At 47.7% G+C, this 16391-nt stretch overlaps 47 pseudogenes; all 47 read right to left on the bottom strand.

The window, feature by feature from the left end:
* Window positions 1–61: 61 nt before the first annotated feature.
* Window positions 62–235, bottom strand: LOC143796211 (U2 spliceosomal RNA; annotated as a pseudogene).
* A 176-nt stretch (window positions 236–411) lies between these two features.
* LOC143794397 (U2 spliceosomal RNA) lies at window positions 412–585 on the bottom strand (annotated as a pseudogene).
* Window positions 586–761: 176 nt separating this feature from the next.
* Window positions 762–935, bottom strand: LOC143794568 (U2 spliceosomal RNA; annotated as a pseudogene).
* A 176-nt stretch (window positions 936–1111) lies between these two features.
* Window positions 1112–1285, bottom strand: LOC143795273 (U2 spliceosomal RNA; annotated as a pseudogene).
* A 175-nt stretch (window positions 1286–1460) lies between these two features.
* Window positions 1461–1634, bottom strand: LOC143795808 (U2 spliceosomal RNA; annotated as a pseudogene).
* A 198-nt stretch (window positions 1635–1832) lies between these two features.
* Window positions 1833–1984, bottom strand: LOC143796100 (U2 spliceosomal RNA; annotated as a pseudogene).
* A 176-nt stretch (window positions 1985–2160) lies between these two features.
* Window positions 2161–2334, bottom strand: LOC143794846 (U2 spliceosomal RNA; annotated as a pseudogene).
* Window positions 2335–2510: 176 nt separating this feature from the next.
* LOC143796768 (U2 spliceosomal RNA) lies at window positions 2511–2684 on the bottom strand (annotated as a pseudogene).
* Window positions 2685–2860: 176 nt separating this feature from the next.
* On the bottom strand, window positions 2861–3034 carry LOC143795274 (U2 spliceosomal RNA; annotated as a pseudogene).
* Window positions 3035–3210: 176 nt separating this feature from the next.
* LOC143794909 (U2 spliceosomal RNA) lies at window positions 3211–3384 on the bottom strand (annotated as a pseudogene).
* Window positions 3385–3559: 175 nt separating this feature from the next.
* On the bottom strand, window positions 3560–3733 carry LOC143801574 (U2 spliceosomal RNA; annotated as a pseudogene).
* Window positions 3734–3931: 198 nt separating this feature from the next.
* Window positions 3932–4083, bottom strand: LOC143796101 (U2 spliceosomal RNA; annotated as a pseudogene).
* A 176-nt stretch (window positions 4084–4259) lies between these two features.
* LOC143795542 (U2 spliceosomal RNA) lies at window positions 4260–4433 on the bottom strand (annotated as a pseudogene).
* Window positions 4434–4609: 176 nt separating this feature from the next.
* On the bottom strand, window positions 4610–4783 carry LOC143795275 (U2 spliceosomal RNA; annotated as a pseudogene).
* A 176-nt stretch (window positions 4784–4959) lies between these two features.
* LOC143795276 (U2 spliceosomal RNA) lies at window positions 4960–5133 on the bottom strand (annotated as a pseudogene).
* Window positions 5134–5309: 176 nt separating this feature from the next.
* Window positions 5310–5483, bottom strand: LOC143794156 (U2 spliceosomal RNA; annotated as a pseudogene).
* Window positions 5484–5659: 176 nt separating this feature from the next.
* Window positions 5660–5833, bottom strand: LOC143796759 (U2 spliceosomal RNA; annotated as a pseudogene).
* A 176-nt stretch (window positions 5834–6009) lies between these two features.
* Window positions 6010–6183, bottom strand: LOC143796547 (U2 spliceosomal RNA; annotated as a pseudogene).
* Window positions 6184–6381: 198 nt separating this feature from the next.
* Window positions 6382–6533, bottom strand: LOC143795611 (U2 spliceosomal RNA; annotated as a pseudogene).
* A 176-nt stretch (window positions 6534–6709) lies between these two features.
* Window positions 6710–6883, bottom strand: LOC143801496 (U2 spliceosomal RNA; annotated as a pseudogene).
* A 176-nt stretch (window positions 6884–7059) lies between these two features.
* On the bottom strand, window positions 7060–7233 carry LOC143795277 (U2 spliceosomal RNA; annotated as a pseudogene).
* A 176-nt stretch (window positions 7234–7409) lies between these two features.
* Window positions 7410–7583, bottom strand: LOC143795279 (U2 spliceosomal RNA; annotated as a pseudogene).
* A 175-nt stretch (window positions 7584–7758) lies between these two features.
* Window positions 7759–7932, bottom strand: LOC143801575 (U2 spliceosomal RNA; annotated as a pseudogene).
* A 198-nt stretch (window positions 7933–8130) lies between these two features.
* LOC143796102 (U2 spliceosomal RNA) lies at window positions 8131–8282 on the bottom strand (annotated as a pseudogene).
* A 176-nt stretch (window positions 8283–8458) lies between these two features.
* LOC143794848 (U2 spliceosomal RNA) lies at window positions 8459–8632 on the bottom strand (annotated as a pseudogene).
* A 176-nt stretch (window positions 8633–8808) lies between these two features.
* LOC143796769 (U2 spliceosomal RNA) lies at window positions 8809–8982 on the bottom strand (annotated as a pseudogene).
* Window positions 8983–9158: 176 nt separating this feature from the next.
* Window positions 9159–9332, bottom strand: LOC143795281 (U2 spliceosomal RNA; annotated as a pseudogene).
* Window positions 9333–9508: 176 nt separating this feature from the next.
* LOC143794910 (U2 spliceosomal RNA) lies at window positions 9509–9682 on the bottom strand (annotated as a pseudogene).
* Window positions 9683–9857: 175 nt separating this feature from the next.
* Window positions 9858–10031, bottom strand: LOC143801576 (U2 spliceosomal RNA; annotated as a pseudogene).
* Window positions 10032–10229: 198 nt separating this feature from the next.
* LOC143796103 (U2 spliceosomal RNA) lies at window positions 10230–10381 on the bottom strand (annotated as a pseudogene).
* A 176-nt stretch (window positions 10382–10557) lies between these two features.
* Window positions 10558–10731, bottom strand: LOC143795543 (U2 spliceosomal RNA; annotated as a pseudogene).
* A 176-nt stretch (window positions 10732–10907) lies between these two features.
* Window positions 10908–11081, bottom strand: LOC143796896 (U2 spliceosomal RNA; annotated as a pseudogene).
* A 176-nt stretch (window positions 11082–11257) lies between these two features.
* LOC143794706 (U2 spliceosomal RNA) lies at window positions 11258–11431 on the bottom strand (annotated as a pseudogene).
* Window positions 11432–11607: 176 nt separating this feature from the next.
* On the bottom strand, window positions 11608–11781 carry LOC143794712 (U2 spliceosomal RNA; annotated as a pseudogene).
* Window positions 11782–11958: 177 nt separating this feature from the next.
* On the bottom strand, window positions 11959–12131 carry LOC143796114 (U2 spliceosomal RNA; annotated as a pseudogene).
* Window positions 12132–12307: 176 nt separating this feature from the next.
* On the bottom strand, window positions 12308–12481 carry LOC143794398 (U2 spliceosomal RNA; annotated as a pseudogene).
* Window positions 12482–12657: 176 nt separating this feature from the next.
* On the bottom strand, window positions 12658–12831 carry LOC143794569 (U2 spliceosomal RNA; annotated as a pseudogene).
* A 198-nt stretch (window positions 12832–13029) lies between these two features.
* LOC143796104 (U2 spliceosomal RNA) lies at window positions 13030–13181 on the bottom strand (annotated as a pseudogene).
* Window positions 13182–13357: 176 nt separating this feature from the next.
* On the bottom strand, window positions 13358–13531 carry LOC143794849 (U2 spliceosomal RNA; annotated as a pseudogene).
* A 176-nt stretch (window positions 13532–13707) lies between these two features.
* LOC143796898 (U2 spliceosomal RNA) lies at window positions 13708–13881 on the bottom strand (annotated as a pseudogene).
* Window positions 13882–14057: 176 nt separating this feature from the next.
* Window positions 14058–14231, bottom strand: LOC143794707 (U2 spliceosomal RNA; annotated as a pseudogene).
* Window positions 14232–14407: 176 nt separating this feature from the next.
* On the bottom strand, window positions 14408–14581 carry LOC143794571 (U2 spliceosomal RNA; annotated as a pseudogene).
* A 198-nt stretch (window positions 14582–14779) lies between these two features.
* Window positions 14780–14931, bottom strand: LOC143796105 (U2 spliceosomal RNA; annotated as a pseudogene).
* A 176-nt stretch (window positions 14932–15107) lies between these two features.
* LOC143794708 (U2 spliceosomal RNA) lies at window positions 15108–15281 on the bottom strand (annotated as a pseudogene).
* Window positions 15282–15457: 176 nt separating this feature from the next.
* On the bottom strand, window positions 15458–15631 carry LOC143796212 (U2 spliceosomal RNA; annotated as a pseudogene).
* A 176-nt stretch (window positions 15632–15807) lies between these two features.
* LOC143794399 (U2 spliceosomal RNA) lies at window positions 15808–15981 on the bottom strand (annotated as a pseudogene).
* A 176-nt stretch (window positions 15982–16157) lies between these two features.
* Window positions 16158–16331, bottom strand: LOC143794572 (U2 spliceosomal RNA; annotated as a pseudogene).
* Window positions 16332–16391: the final 60 nt, after the last annotated feature.

A 16391-nucleotide genomic window follows, 5' to 3' on the forward strand; every position in this document is an offset into this window, starting at 1 on the left:
TCGATGACAGTTCTGCGGTGTGCATGTGTTCAAGCTGTGCGCAACGCGTTTTGAATCTGCATAACCACACCCTCCATCCCCGTGAAGGTTCCGTGTGACAAAGCAAGCTCCATTTCCAGCTCCCTGTTCCAAAAATACATTTAATATATGGTCCCCAAATAGGGGATGTATCAGATATTAAACTAATAAGAACAGACACTACGCTTGATCTTGAGCCATTTGGCCGAGAAGAGATGATCAGAAATGGTTTGCCACTTGGGCCGCACCAAGGCCTACAACCGACACCCACTGTGGAGACGTAGCAAAAGATTGCCGCAGGGAAGACATTTCCAGAAACTCTGGATGATCTGTCGATGACAGTTCTGCGGTGTGCATGTGTTCAAGCTGTGCGCAAAGCGTTTTGAATCTGCATAACCACACCCTCCACCCCCGTGAAGGTTCCGTGCGACAAAGCAAGCTCCATTTCCAGCTCCCTGTTCCAAAAATCCATTTAATATATGGTCCCCAAATAGGGGACGTATCAGCTATTAAACTAATAAGAACAGACACTACGCTTGATCTTGAGCCATTTGGCCGAGAAGAGATGATCAGAAATGGTTTGCCACTTGGGCCGCACCAAGGCCTGCAACCGACACTTACTGTGGAGACGTAGCAAAAGATAGCCGCAGGGAAGACATTTCCAGAAACTCTGGATGCTCTGTCGATGACAGTTCTGCGGTGTGCATGTGTTCAAGCTGTGCGCAACGCGTTTTGAATCTGCATAACCACACCCTCCATCCCCGTGAAGGTTCCGTGTGACAAAGCAAGCTCCATTTCCATCTCCCTGTTCCAAAAATCCATTTAATATATGGTCCCCAAATAGGGGACGTATCAGATATTAAACTAATAAGAACAGACACTACGCTTGATCTTGAGCCATTTGGCCGAGAAGAGATGATCAGAAATGGTTTGCCACTTGGGCCGCACCAAGGCCTACAACCGACACCCACTGTGGAGAAGTAGCAAAAGATTGCCGCAGGGAAGACATTTCCAGAAACTCTGGATGATCTGTCGATGACAGTTCTGCGGTGTGCATGTGTTCAAGCTGTGCGCAACGCATTTTGAATCTGCATAACCACACCCTCCATCCCCGTGAAGGTTCCGTGTGACAAAGCAAGCTCCATTTCCAGCTCCCTGTTCCAAAAATCCATTTAATATATGGTCCCCAAATAGGGGACGTATCAGATATTAAACTAATAAGAACAGACACTACGCTTGATCTTGAGCCATTTGGCCGAGAAGAGATGATCAGAAATGGTTTGCCACTTGGGCCACACCAAGGCCTACAACCGACATCCACTGTGAGACGTAGCAAAAGATTGCCGCAGGGAAGACATTTCCAGAAACTCTGGATGCTCTATCGATGACAGTTCTGCGGTGTGCATGTGTTCAAGCTGTGTGCAACGCGTTTTGAATCTGCATAACCACACCCTCCATCCCCGTGAAGGTTCCGTGCGACAAAGCAAGATCCATTTCCAGCTCCCTGTTCCAAAAATCCATTTAATATATGGTCCCCAAATAGGGGACGTATCAGATATTAAACTAATAAGAACAGACACTACACTTGATCTTGAGCCATTTGGCCGAGAAGAGATGATCAGAAATGGTTTGCCACTTGGGCCGCACCAAGGCCTACAACCGACACCCACTGTGGAGACGTAGCAAAAGATTGCCGCAGGGAAGACATTTCCAGAAACTCTGGATGCTCTGTCGATGACAGTTCTGCGGTGTGCATGTGTTCAAGCTGTGCGCAACGCGTTTTGAATCTGCATAACCACACCCTTCATCCCCGTGAAGGTTCCGTGTGACAAAGCAAGCTCCATTTCCAGCTCCCTGTTCCAAAAATCCATTTAATGTATGGTCCCCAAATAGGGGACGTATCAGATATTAAACTAATAAGAACAGACACTACGCTTGATCTTGAGCCATTTGGCCGAGAAGAGATGATCAGAAATGGTTTGCCACTTGGGCCGCACCAAGGCCTACAACCGACATCCACTGTGGAGACGTAGCAAAAGATTGCCGCAGGGAAGACATTTCCAGAAACTCTGGATGCTCTGTCGATGACAGTTCTGCGGTGTGCATGTGTTCAAGCTGTGCGCAACGCGTTTTGAATCTGCATAACCACACCCTCCATCCCCGTGAAGGTTCCGTGTGACAAAGCAAGCTCCATTTCCAGCTCCCAGTTCCAAAAATCCATTTAATATATGGTCCCCAAATAGGGGACGTATCAGATATTAAACTAATAAGAACAGACACTACGCTTGATCTTGAGCCATTTGGCCGAGAAGAGATGATCAGAAATGGTTTGTCACTTGGGCCGCACCAAGGCCTACAACCGACACCCACTGTGGAGACGTAGCAAAAGATTGCCGCAGGAAAGACATTTCCAGAAACTCTGGATGCTCTATCGATGACAGTTCTGCGGTGTGCATGTGTTCAAGCTGTGCACAATGCGTTTTGAATCTGCATAACCACACCCTCCATCCCCGTGAAGGTTCCGTGTGACAAAGCAAGCTCCATTTCCAGCTCCCTGTTCCAAAAATACATTTAATATATGGTCCCCAAATAGGGGACGTATCAGATATTAAACTAATAAGAACAGACACTACGCTTCATCTTGAGCCATTTGGCCGAGAAGAGATGATCAAAAATGGTTTGCCACTTGGGCCGCACCAAGGCCTACAACCGACACCCACTGTGGAGACGTAGCAAAAGATTGCCGCAGGGAAGACATTTCCAGAAACTCTGGATGCTCTGTCGATGACAGTTCTGCGGTGTGCATGTGTTCAAGCTGTGCGCAACGCATTTTGAATCTGCATAACCACACCCTCCATCCCCGTGAAGGTTCCGTGTGACAAAGCAAGCTCCATTTCCAGCTCCCTGTTCCAAAAATCCATTTAATATATGGTCCCCAAATAGGGGACGTATCAGATATTAAACTAATAAGAACAGACACTACGCTTGATCTTGAGCCATTTGGCCGAGAAGAGATGATCAGAAATGGTTTGCCACTTGGGCCGCACCAAGGCCTACAACCGACACCAACTGTGGAGACGTAGCAAAAGATTGCCGCAGGGAAGACATTTCCAGAAACTCTGGATGCTCTGTCGATGACAGTTCTGCGGTGTGCATGTGTTCAAGCTGTGCGCAACGCGTTTCGAATCTGCATAACCACACCCTCCATCCCCGTGAAGGTTCCGTGTGACAAAGCAAGCTCCATTTCCAGCTCCCTGTTCCAAAAATCCATTTAATATATGGTCCCCAAATAGGGGACGTATCAGATATTAAACTAATAAGAACAGACACTACGCTTGATCTTGAGCCATTTGGCCGAGAAGAGATGATCAGAAATGGTTTGCCACTTGGGCCACACCAAGGCCTACAACCGACATCCACTGTGAGATGTAGCAAAAGATTGCCGCAGGGAAGACATTTCCAGAAACTCTGGATGCTCTATCGATGACAGTTCTGCGGTGTGCATGTGTTCAAGCTGTGCGCAACGCGTTTTGAATCTGCATAACCACACCCTCCATCCCCGTGAAGGTTCCGTGCGACAAAGCAAGCTCCATTTCCAGCTCCCTGTTCCAAAAATCCATTTAATATATGGTCCCCAAATAGGGGACGTATCAGATATTAAACTAATAAGAACAGACACTACACTTGATCTTGAGCCATTTGGCCGAGAAGAGATGATCAGAAATGGTTTGCCACTTGGGCCGCACCAAGGCCTACAACCGACACCCACTGTGGAGACGTAGCAAAAGATTGCCGCAGGGAAGACATTTCCAGAAACTCTGGATGCTCTGTCGATGACAGTTCTGCGGTGTGCATGTGTTCAAGCTGTGCGCAACGCGTTTTGAATCTGCATAACCACACCCTTCATCCCCGTGAAGGTTCCGTGTGACAAAGCAAGCTCCATTTCCAGCTCCCTGTTCCAAAAATCCATTTAATGTATGGTCCCCAAATAGGGGACGTATCAGATATTAAACTAATAAGAACAGACACTACGCTTGATCTTGAGCCATTTGGCCGAGAAGAGATGATCAGAAATGGTTTGCCACTTGGGCCGCACCAAGGCCTACAACCGACATCCACTGTGGAGACGTAGCAAAAGATTGCCGCAGGGAAGACATTTCCAGAAACTCTGGATGCTCTGTCGATGACAGTTCTGCGGTGTGCATGTGTTCAAGCTGTGCGCAACGCGTTTTGAATCTGCATAACCACACCCTCCATCCCCGTGAAGGTTCCGTGTGACAAAGCAAGCTCCATTTCCAGCTCCCAGTTCCAAAAATCCATTTAATATATGGTCCCCAAATAGGGGACGTATCAGATATTAAACTAATAAGAACAGACACTACGCTTGATCTTGAGCCATTTGGCCAAGAAGAGATGATCAGAAATGGTTTGCCACTTGGGCCGCACCAAGGCCTACAACCGACACCCACTGTGGAGACGTAGCAAAAGATTGCCGCAGGGAAGACATTTCCAGAAACTCTGGATGCTCTGTCGATGACAGTTCTGCGGTGTGCATGTGTTCAAGCTGTGCGCAACGCATTTTGAATCTGCATAACCACACCCTCCATCCCCGTGAAGGTTCCGTGTGACAAAGCAAGCTCCATTTCCAGCTCCCTGTTCCAAAAATCCATTTAATATATGGTCCCCAAATAGGGGACGTATCAGATATTAAACTAATAAGAACAGACACTACGCTTGATCTTGAGCCATTTGGCCGAGAAGAGATGATCAGAAATGGTTTGCCACTTGGGCCGCACCAAGGCCTACAACCGACACCCACTGTGGAGACGTAGCAAAAGATTGCCGCAGGGAAGACATTTCCAGAAACTCTGGATGCTCTGTCGATGACAGTTCTGCGGTGTGCATGTGTTCAAGCTGTGCGCAACGCATTTTGAATCTGCATAACCACACCCTCCATCCCCGTGAAGGTTCCGTGTGACAAAGCAAGCTCCATTTCCAGCTCCCTGTTCCAAAAATCCATTTAATATATGGTCCCCAAATAGGGGACGTATCAGATATTAAACTAATAAGAACAGACACTACGCTTGATCTTGAGCCATTTGGCCGAGAAGAGATGATCAGAAATGGTTTGCCACTTGGGCCGCACCAAGGCCTACAACCGACACCCACTGTGGAGACGTAGCAAAAGATTGCCGCAGGGAAGACATTTCCAGAAACTCTGGATGATCTGTCGATGACAGTTCTGCGGTGTGCATGTGTTCAAGCTGTGCGCAACGCGTTTTGAATCTGCATAACCACACCCTCCACCCCCGTGAAGGTTCCGTGCGACAAAGCAAGCTCCATTTCCAGCTCCCTGTTCCAAAAATCCATTTAATATATTGTCCCCAAATAGGGGACGTATCAGATATTAAACTAATAAGAACAGACACTACGCTTGATCTTGAGCCATTTGGCCAAGAAGAGATGATCAGAAATGGTTTGCCACTTGGGACGCACCAAGGCCTACAACCGACACCCACTGTGGAGACGTAGCAAAAGATTGCCGCAGGGAAGACATTTCCAGAAACTCTGGATGATCTGTCAATCATAGTTCTGCGGTGTGCATGTGTTCAAGCTGTGCGCAACGCGTTTTGAATCTGCATAACCACACCCTCCATCCCCGTGAAGGTTCCGTGTGACAAAGCAAGCTCCATTTCCAGCTCCCTGTTCCAAAAATCCATTTAATATATGGTCCCCAAATAAGGGATGTATCAGATATTAAACTAATAAGAACAGACACTACGCTTGATCTTGAGCCATTTGGCCGAGAAGAGATGATCAGAAATGGTTTGCCACTTGGGCCGCACCAAGGCCTACAACCGACACCCACTGTGGAGACGTAGCAAAAGATTGCCGCAGGGAAGACATTTCCAGAAACTCTGGATGATCTGTCGATGACAGTTCTGCGGTGTGCATGTGTTCAAGCTGTGCGCAACGCGTTTTGAATCTGCATAACCACACCCTCCACCCCCGTGAAGGTTCCGTGCGACAAAGCAAGCTCCATTTCCAGCTCCCTGTTCCAAAAATCCATTTAATATATGGTCCCCAAATAGGGCACGTATCAGCTATTAAACTAATAAGAACAGACACTACGCTTGATCTTGAGCCATTTGGCCGAGAAGAGATGATCAGAAATGGTTTGCCACTTGGGCCGCACCAAGGCCTGCAACCGACACTTACTGTGGAGACGTAGCAAAAGATAGCCGCAGGGAAGACATTTCCAGAAACTCTGGATGCTCTGTCGATGACAGTTCTGCGGTGTGCATGTGTTCAAGCTGTGCGCAACGCGTTTTGAATCTGCATAACCACACCCTCCATCCCCGTGAAGGTTCCATGTGACAGAGCAAGCTCCATTTCCAGCTCCCTGTTCCAAAAATCCATTTAATATATGGTCCCCAAATAGGGGACGTATCAGGTATTAAACTAATAAGAACAGACACTACGCTTGATCTTGAGCCATTTGGCCGAGAAGAGATGATCAGAAATGGTTTGCCACTTGGGCCGCACCAAGGCCTACAACCGACACCCACTGTGGAGACGTAGCAAAAGATTGCCGCAGGGAAGACATTTCCAGAAACTCTGGATGCTCTGTCGATGACAGTTCTGCGGTGTGCATGTGTTCAAGCTGTGCGCAACGCGTTTTGAATCTGCATAACCACACCCTCCATCCCCGTGAAGGTTCCGAGTGACAGAGCAAGCTCCATTTCCAGCTCCCTGTTCCAAAAATCCATTTAATATATGGTCCCCAAATAGGGGACGTATCAGATATTAAACTAATAAGAACAGACACTACGCTTGATCTTGAGCCATTTGGCCGAGAAGAGATGATCAGAAATGGTTTGCCACTTGGGCCGCACCAAGGCCTACAACCGACACCCACTGTGGAGACGTAGCAAAAGATTGCCGCAGGGAAGACATTTCCAGAAACTTTGGATGCTCTGTCGATGACAGTTCTGCGGTGTGCATGTGTTCAAGCTGTGCGCAACGCATTTTGAATCTGCATAACCACACCCTCCATCCCCGTGAAGGTTCCGTGTGACAAAGCAAGCTCCATTTCCAGCTCCCTGTTCCAAAAATCCATTTAATATATGGTCCCCAAATAGGGGACGTATCAGATATTAAACTAATAAGAACAGACACTACGCTTGATCTTGAGCCATTTGGCCGAGAAGAGATGATCAGAAATGGTTTGCCACTTGGGCCGCACCAAGGCCTACAACCGACACCAACTGTGGAGACGTAGCAAAAGATTGCCGCAGGGAAGACATTTCCAGAAACTCTGGATGCTCTGTCGATGACAGTTCTGCGGTGTGCATGTGTTCAAGCTGTGCGCAACGCGTTTTGAATCTGCATAACCACACCCTCCATCCCCGTGAAGGTTCCGTGTGACAAAGCAAGCTCCATTTCCAGCTCCCTGTTCCAAAAATCCATTTAATATATGGTCCCCAAATAGGGGACGTATCAGATATTAAACTAATAAGAACAGACACTACGCTTGATCTTGAGCCATTTGGCCGAGAAGAGATGATCAGAAATGGTTTGCCACTTGGGCCACACCAAGGCCTACAACCGACATCCACTGTGAGACGTAGCAAAAGATTGCCGCAGGGAAGACATTTCCAGAAACTCTGGATGCTCTATCGATGACAGTTCTGCGGTGTGCATGTGTTCAAGCTGTGTGCAACGCGTTTTGAATCTGCATAACCACACCCTCCATCCCCGTGAAGGTTCCGTGCGACAAAGCAAGCTCCATTTCCAGCTCCCTGTTCCAAAAATCCATTTAATATATGGTCCCCAAATAGGGGACGTATCAGATATTAAACTAATAAGAACAGACACTACACTTGATCTTGAGCCATTTGGCCGAGAAGAGATGATCAGAAATGGTTTGCCACTTGGGCCGCACCAAGGCCTACAACCGACACCCACTGTGGAGACGTAGCAAAAGATTGCCGCAGGGAAGACATTTCCAGAAACTCTGGATGCTCTGTCGATGACAGTTCTGCGGTGTGCATGTGTTCAAGCTGTGCGCAACGCGTTTTGAATCTGCATAACCACACCCTTCATCCCCGTGAAGGTTCCGTGTGACAAAGCAAGCTCCATTTCCAGCTCCCTGTTCCAAAAATCCATTTAATGTATGGTCCCCAAATAGGGGACGTATCAGATATTAAACTAATAAGAACAGACACTACGCTTGATCTTGAGCCATTTGGCCGAGAAGAGATGATCAGAAATGGTTTGCCACTTGGGCCGCACCAAGGCCTACAACCGACATCCACTGTGGAGACGTAGCAAAAGATTGCCGCAGGGAAGACATTTCCAGAAACTCTGGATGCTCTGTCGATGACAGTTCTGCGGTGTGCATGTGTTCAAGCTGTGCGCAACGCGTTTTGAATCTGCATAACCACACCCTCCATCCCCGTGAAGGTTCCGTGTGACAAAGCAAGCTCCATTTCCAGCTCCCAGTTCCAAAAATCCATTTAATATATGGTCCCCAAATAGGGGACGTATCAGATATTAAACTAATAAGAACAGACACTACGCTTGATCTTGAGCCATTTGGCCGAGAAGAGATGATCAGAAATGGTTTGTCACTTGGGCCGCACCAAGGCCTACAACCGACACCCACTGTGGAGACGTAGCAAAAGATTGCCGCAGGAAAGACATTTCCAGAAACTCTGGATGCTCTATCGATGACAGTTCTGCGGTGTGCATGTGTTCAAGCTGTGCACAATGCGTTTTGAATCTGCATAACCACACCCTCCATCCCCGTGAAGGTTCCGTGTGACAAAGCAAGCTCCATTTCCAGCTCCCTGTTCCAAAAATACATTTAATATATGGTCCCCAAATAGGGGACGTATCAGATATTAAACTAATAAGAACAGACACTACGCTTCATCTTGAGCCATTTGGCCGAGAAGAGATGATCAAAAATGGTTTGCCACTTGGGCCGCACCAAGGCCTACAACCGACACCCACTGTGGAGACGTAGCAAAAGATTGCCGCAGGGAAGACATTTCCAGAAACTCTGGATGCTCTGTCGATGACAGTTCTGCGGTGTGCATGTGTTCAAGCTGTGCGCAACGCATTTTGAATCTGCATAACCACACCCTCCATCCCCGTGAAGGTTCCGTGTGACAAAGCAAGCTCCATTTCCAGCTCCCTGTTCCAAAAATCCATTTAATATATGGTCCCCAAATAGGGGACGTATCAGATATTAAACTAATAAGAACAGACACTACGCTTGATCTTGAGCCATTTGGCCGAGAAGAGATGATCAGAAATGGTTTGCCACTTGGGCCGCACCAAGGCCTACAACCGACACCAACTGTGGAGACGTAGCAAAAGATTGCCGCAGGGAAGACATTTCCAGAAACTCTGGATGCTCTGTCGATGACAGTTCTGCGGTGTGCATGTGTTCAAGCTGTGCGCAACGCGTTTCAAATCTGCATAACCACACCCTCCATCCCCGTGAAGGTTCCGTGTGACAAAGCAAGCTCCATTTCCAGCTCCCTGTTCCAAAAATCCATTTAATATATGGTCCCCAAATAGGGGACGTATCAGATATTAAACTAATAAGAACAGACACTACGCTTGATCTTGAGCCATTTGGCCGAGAAGAGATGATCAGAAATGGTTTGCCACTTGGGCCACACCAAGGCCTACAACCGACATCCACTGTGAGATGTAGCAAAAGATTGCCGCAGGGAAGACATTTCCAGAAACTCTGGATGCTCTATCGATGACAGTTCTGCGGTGTGCATGTGTTCAAGCTGTGCGCAACGCGTTTTGAATCTGCATAACCACACCCTCCATCCCCGTGAAGGTTCCGTGCGACAAAGCAAGCTCCATTTCCAGCTCCCTGTTCCAAAAATCCATTTAATATATGGTCCCCAAATAGGGGACGTATCAGATATTAAACTAATAAGAACAGACACTACACTTGATCTTGAGCCATTTGGCCGAGAAGAGATGATCAGAAATGGTTTGCCACTTGGGCCGCACCAAGGCCTACAACCGACACCCACTGTGGAGACGTAGCAAAAGATTGCCGCAGGGAAGACATTTCCAGAAACTCTGGATGCTCTGTCGATGACAGTTCTGCGGTGTGCATGTGTTCAAGCTGTGCGCAACGCGTTTTGAATCTGCATAACCACACCCTTCATCCCCGTGAAGGTTCCGTGTGACAAAGCAAGCTCCATTTCCAGCTCCCTGTTCCAAAAATCCATTTAATGTATGGTCCCCAAATAGGGGACGTATCAGATATTAAACTAATAAGAACAGACACTACGCTTGATCTTGAGCCATTTGGCCGAGAAGAGATGATCAGAAATGGTTTGCCACTTGGGCCGCACCAAGGCCTACAACCGACATCCACTGTGGAGACGTAGCAAAAGATTGCCGCAGGGAAGACATTTCCAGAAACTCTGGATGCTCTGTCGATGACAGTTCTGCGGTGTGCATGTGTTCAAGCTGTGCGCAACGCGTTTTGAATCTGCATAACCACACCCTCCATCCCCGTGAAGGTTCCGTGTGACAAAGCAAGCTCCATTTCCAGCTCCCAGTTCCAAAAATCCATTTAATATATGGTCCCCAAATAGGGGACGTATCAGATATTAAACTAATAAGAACAGACACTACGCTTGATCTTGAGCCATTTGGCCAAGAAGAGATGATCAGAAATGGTTTGCCACTTGGGCCGCACCAAGGCCTACAACCGACACCCACTGTGGAGACGTAGCAAAAGATTGCCGCAGGGAAGACATTTCCAGAAACTCTGGATGCTCTATCGATGACAGTTCTGCGGTGTGCATGTGTTCAAGCTGTGCACAATGCGTTTTGAATCTGCATAACCACACCCTCCATCCCCGTGAAGGTTCCGTGTGACAAAGCAAGCTCCATTTCCAGCTCCCTGTTCCAAAAATCCATTTAATATATGGTCCCCAAATAGGGGACGTATCAGATATTAAACTAATAAGAACAGACACTACGCTTCATCTTGAGCCATTTGGCCGAGAAGAGATGATCAAAAATGGTTTGCCACTTGGGCCTCACCAAGGCCTACAACCGACACCCACTGTGGAGACGTAGCAAAAGATTGCCGCAGGGAAGACATTTCCAGAAACTCTGGATGCTCTGTCGACGACAGTTCTGCGGTGTGCATGTGTTCAAGCTGTGCGCAATGCGTTTTGAATCTGCATAACCACACCCTCCATCCCCGTGAAGGTTCCGTGTGACAAAGCAAGCTCCATTTCCAGCTCCCTGTTCCAAAAATCCATTTAATATATTGTCCCCAAATAGGGGACGTATCAGCTATTAAACTAATAAGAACAGACACTACGCTTGATCTTGAGCCATTTGGCCGAGAAGAGATGATCAGAAATGGTTTGCCACTTGGGCCGCACCAAGGCCTACAACCGACACCCACTGTGGAGAAGTAGCAAAAGATTGCCACAGGGAAGACATTTCCAGAAACTCTGGATGATCAGTCGATGACAGTTCTGCGGTGTGCATGTGTTCAAGCTGTGCGCAACGCGTTTTGAATCTGCATAACCACACCCTCCATCCCCGTGAAGGTTCCGTGTGACAAAGCAAGCTCCATTTCCAGCTCCCTGTTCCAAAAATACATTTAATATATGGTCCCCAAATAGGGGACGTATCAGATATTAAACTAATAAGAACAGACACTACGCTTGATCTTGAGCCATTTGGCCGAGAAGAGATGATCAGAAATGGTTTGCCACTTGGGCCGCACCAAGGCCTACAACTGACACCCACTGTGGAGACATAGCAAAAGATTGCCGCAGGGAAGACATTTCCAGAAACTCTGGATGCTCTGTCGATGACAGTTCTGCGGTGTACATGTGTTCAAGCTGTGCGCAACGCGTTTTGAATCTGCATAACCACACCCTTCATCCCCGTGAAGGTTCCGTGCGACAAAGCAAGCTCCATTTCCAGCTCCCTGTTCCAAAAATCCATTTAATATATGGTCCCCAAATAGGGGATGTATCAGATATTAAACTAATAAGAACAGACACTACGCTTGATCTTGAGCCATTTGGCCGAGAAGAGATGATCAGAAATGGTTTGCCACTTGGGCCGCACCAAGGCCTACAACCGACACCCACTGTGGAGACGTAGCAAAAGATTGCCGCAGGGAAGACATTTCCAGAAACTCTGGATGATCTGTCGATGACAGTTCTGCGGTGTGCATGTGTTCAAGCTGTGCGCAACGCGTTTTGAATCTGCATAACCACACCCTCCACCCCCGTGAAGGTTCCGTGCGACAAAGCAAGCTCCATTTCCAGCTCCCTGTTCCAAAAATCCATTTAATATATGGTCCCCAAATAGGGGACGTATCAGCTATTAAACTAATAAGAACAGACACTACGCTTGATCTTGAGCCATTTGGCCGAGAAGAGATGATCAGAAATGGTTTGCCACTTGGGCCGCACCAAGGCCTGCAACCGACACTTACTGTGGAGACGTAGCAAAAGATAGCCGCAGGGAAGACATTTCCAGAAACTCTGGATGCTCTGTCGATGACAGTTCTGCGGTGTGCATGTGTTCAAGCTGTGCGCAACGCGTTTTGAATCTGCATAACCACACCCTCCATCCCCGTGAAGGTTCCGTGTGACAAAGCAAGCTCCATTTCCATCTCCCTGTTCCAAAAATCCATTTAATATATGGTCCCCAAATAGGGGACGTATCAGATATTAAACTAATAAGAACAGACACTACGCTTGATCTTGAGCCATTTGGCCGAGAAGAGATGATCAGAAATGGTTTGCCACTTGGGCCGCACCAAGGCCTACAACCGACACCCACTGTGGAGAAGTAGCAAAAGATTGCCGCAGGGAAGACATTTCCAGAAACTCTGGATGATCTGTCGATGACAGTTCTGCGGTGTGCATGTGTTCAAGCTGTGCGCAACGCGTTTTGAATCTGCATAACCACACCCTTCATCCCCGTGAAGGTTCCGTGTGACAAAGCAAGCTCCATTTCCAGCTCCCTGTTCCAAAAATCCATTTAATGTATGGTCCCCAAATAGGGGACGTATCAGATATTAAACTAATAAGAACAGACACTACGCTTGATCTTGAGCCATTTGGCCGAGAAGAGATGATCAGAAATGGTTTGCCACTTGGGCCGCACCAAGGCCTACAACCGACATCCACTGTGGAGACGTAGCAAAAGATTGCCGCAGGGAAGACATTTCCAGAAACTCTGGATGCTCTGTCGATGACAGTTCTGCGGTGTGCATGTGTTCAAGCTGTGCGCAACGCGTTTTGAATCTGCATAACCACACCCTCCATCCCCGTGAAGGTTCCGTGTGACAAAGCAAGCTCCATTTCCAGCTCCCAGTTCCAAAAATCCATTTAATATATGGTCCCCAAATAGGGGACGTATCAGATATTAAACTAATAAGAACAGACACTACGCTTGATCTTGAGCCATTTGGCCGAGAAGAGATGATCAGAAATGGTTTGCCACTTGGGCCGCACCAAGGCCTACAACCGACACCCACTGTGGAGACGTAGCAAAAGATTGCCGCAGGAAAGACATTTCCAGAAACTCTGGATGCTCTATCGATGACAGTTCTGCGGTGTGCATGTGTTCAAGCTGTGCACAATGCGTTTTGAATCTGCATAACCACACCCTCCATCCCCGTGAAGGTTCCGTGTGACAAAGCAAGCTCCATTTCCAGCTCCCTGTTCCAAAAATCCATTTAATATATGGTCCCCAAATAGGGGACGTATCAGATATTAAACTAATAAGAACAGACACTACGCTTCATCTTGAGCCATTTGGCCGAGAAGAGATGATCAAAAATGGTTTGCCACTTGGGCCGCACCAAGGCCTACAACCGACACCCACTGTGGAGACGTAGCAAAAGATTGCCGCAGGGAAGACATTTCCAGAAACTCTGGATGCTCTGTCGACGACAGTTCTGCGGTGTGCATGTGTTCAAGCTGTGTGCAATGCGTTTTGAATCTGCATAACCACACCCTCCATCCCCGTGAAGGTTCCGTGTGACAAAGCAAGCTCCATTTCCAGCTCCCTGTTCCAAAAATCCATTTAATATATTGTCCCCAAATAGGGGACGTATCAGCTATTAAACTAATAAGAACAGACACTACGCTTGATCTTGAGCCATTTGGCCGAGAAGAGATGATCAGACATGGTTTGCCACTTGGGCCGCACCAAGGCCTACAACCGACACCCACTGTGGAGAAGTAGCAAAAGATTGCCGCAGGGAAGACATTTCCAGAAACTCTGGATGATCAGTCGATGACAGTTCTGCGGTGTGCATGTGTTCAAGCTGTGCGCAACGCGTTTTGAATCTGCATAACCACACCCTCCATCCCCGTGAAGGTTCCGTGTGACAAAGCAAGCTCCATTTCCATCTCCCTGTTCCAAAAATCCATTTAATATATGGTCCCCAAATAGGGGACGTATCAGATATTAAACTAATAAGAACAGACACTACGCTTGATCTTGAGCCATTTGGCCGAGAAGAGATGATCAGAAATGGTTTGCCACTTGGGCCGCACCAAGGCCTACAACTGACACCCACTGTGGAGACGTAGCAAAAGATTGCTGCAGGGAAGACATTTCCAGAAACTCTGGATGCTCTGTCGATGACAGTTCTGCGGTGTGCATGTGTTCAAGCTGTGCGCAACGCGTTTTGAATCTGCATAACCACACCCTTCATCCCCGTGAAGGTTCCGTGTGACAAAGCAAGCTCCATTTCCAGCTCCCTGTTCCAAAAATCCATTTAATGTATGGTCCCCAAATAGGGGACGTATCAGATATTAAACTAATAAGAACAGACACTACGCTTGATCTTGAGCCATTTGGCCGAGAAGAGATGATCAGAAATGGTTTGCCACTTGGGCCGCACCAAGGCCTACAACCGACATCCACTGTGGAGACGTAGCAAAAGATTGCCGCAGGGAAGACATTTCCAGAAACTCTGGATGCTCTGTCGATGACAGTTCTGCGGTGTGCATGTGTTCAAGCTGTGCGCAACGCGTTTTGAATCTGCATAACCACACCCTCCATCCCCGTGAAGGTTCCGTGTGACAAAGCAAGCTCCATTTCCAGCTCCCTGTTCCAAAAATCCATTTAATATATTGTCCCCAAATAGGGGACGTATCAGCTATTAAACTAATAAGAACAGACACTACGCTTGATCTTGAGCCATTTGGCCGAGAAGAGATGATCAGAAATGGTTTGCCACTTGGGCCGAACCAAGGCCTACAACCAACACCCACTGTGGAGAAGTAGCAAAAGATTGCCGCAGGGAAGACATTTCCAGAAACTCTGGATGATCAGTCGATGACAGTTCTGCGGTGTGCATGTGTTCAAGCTGTGCGCAACGCGTTTTGAATCTGCATAACCACACCCTCCATCCCCGTGAAGGTTCCGTGTGACAAAGCAAGCTCCATTTCCAGCTCCCTGTTCCAAAAATACATTTAATATATGGTCCCCAAATAGGGGATGTATCAGATATTAAACTAATAAGAACAGACACTACGCTTGATCTTGAGCCATTTGGCCGAGAAGAGATGATCAGAAATGGTTTGCCACTTGGGCCGCACCAAGGCCTACAACCGACACCCACTGTGGAGACGTAGCAAAAGATTGCCGCAGGGAAGACATTTCCAGAAACTCTGGATGATCTGTCGATGACAGTTCTGCGGTGTGCATGTGTTCAAGCTGTGCGCAAAGCGTTTTGAATCTGCATAACCACACCCTCCACCCCCGTGAAGGTTCCGTGCGACAAAGCAAGCTCCATTTCCAGCTCCCTGTTCCAAAAATCCATTTAATATATGGTCCCCAAATAGGGGACGTATCAGCTATTAAACTAATAAGAACAGACACTACGCTTGATCTTGAGCCATTTGGCCGAGAAGAGATGATCAGAAATGGTTTGCCACTTGGGCCGCACCAAGGCCTGCAACCGACACTTACTGTGGAGACGTAGCAAAAGATAGCCGCAGGGAAGACATTTCCAGAAACTCTGGATGCTCTGTCGATGACAGTTCTGCGGTGTGCATGTGTTCAAGCTGTGCGCAACGCGTTTTGAATCTGCATAACCACACCCTCCATCCCCGTGAAGGTTCCGTGTGACAAAGCAAGCTCCATTTCCATCTCCCTGTTCCAAAAATCCATTTAATATATGGTCCCCAAATAGGGGACGTATCAGATATTAAACTAATAAGAACAGACACTACGCTTGATCTTGAGCCATTTGGCCGAGAAGAGATGATCAGAAATGGTTTGCCACTTGGGCCGCACCAAGGCCTACAACCGACACCCACTGTGGA

This window comes from Ranitomeya variabilis, chromosome 1 (genome assembly GCF_051348905.1).
Source record: "Ranitomeya variabilis isolate aRanVar5 chromosome 1, aRanVar5.hap1, whole genome shotgun sequence".
NCBI classification, from domain to species: Eukaryota; Metazoa; Chordata; class Amphibia; order Anura; family Dendrobatidae; genus Ranitomeya; species Ranitomeya variabilis.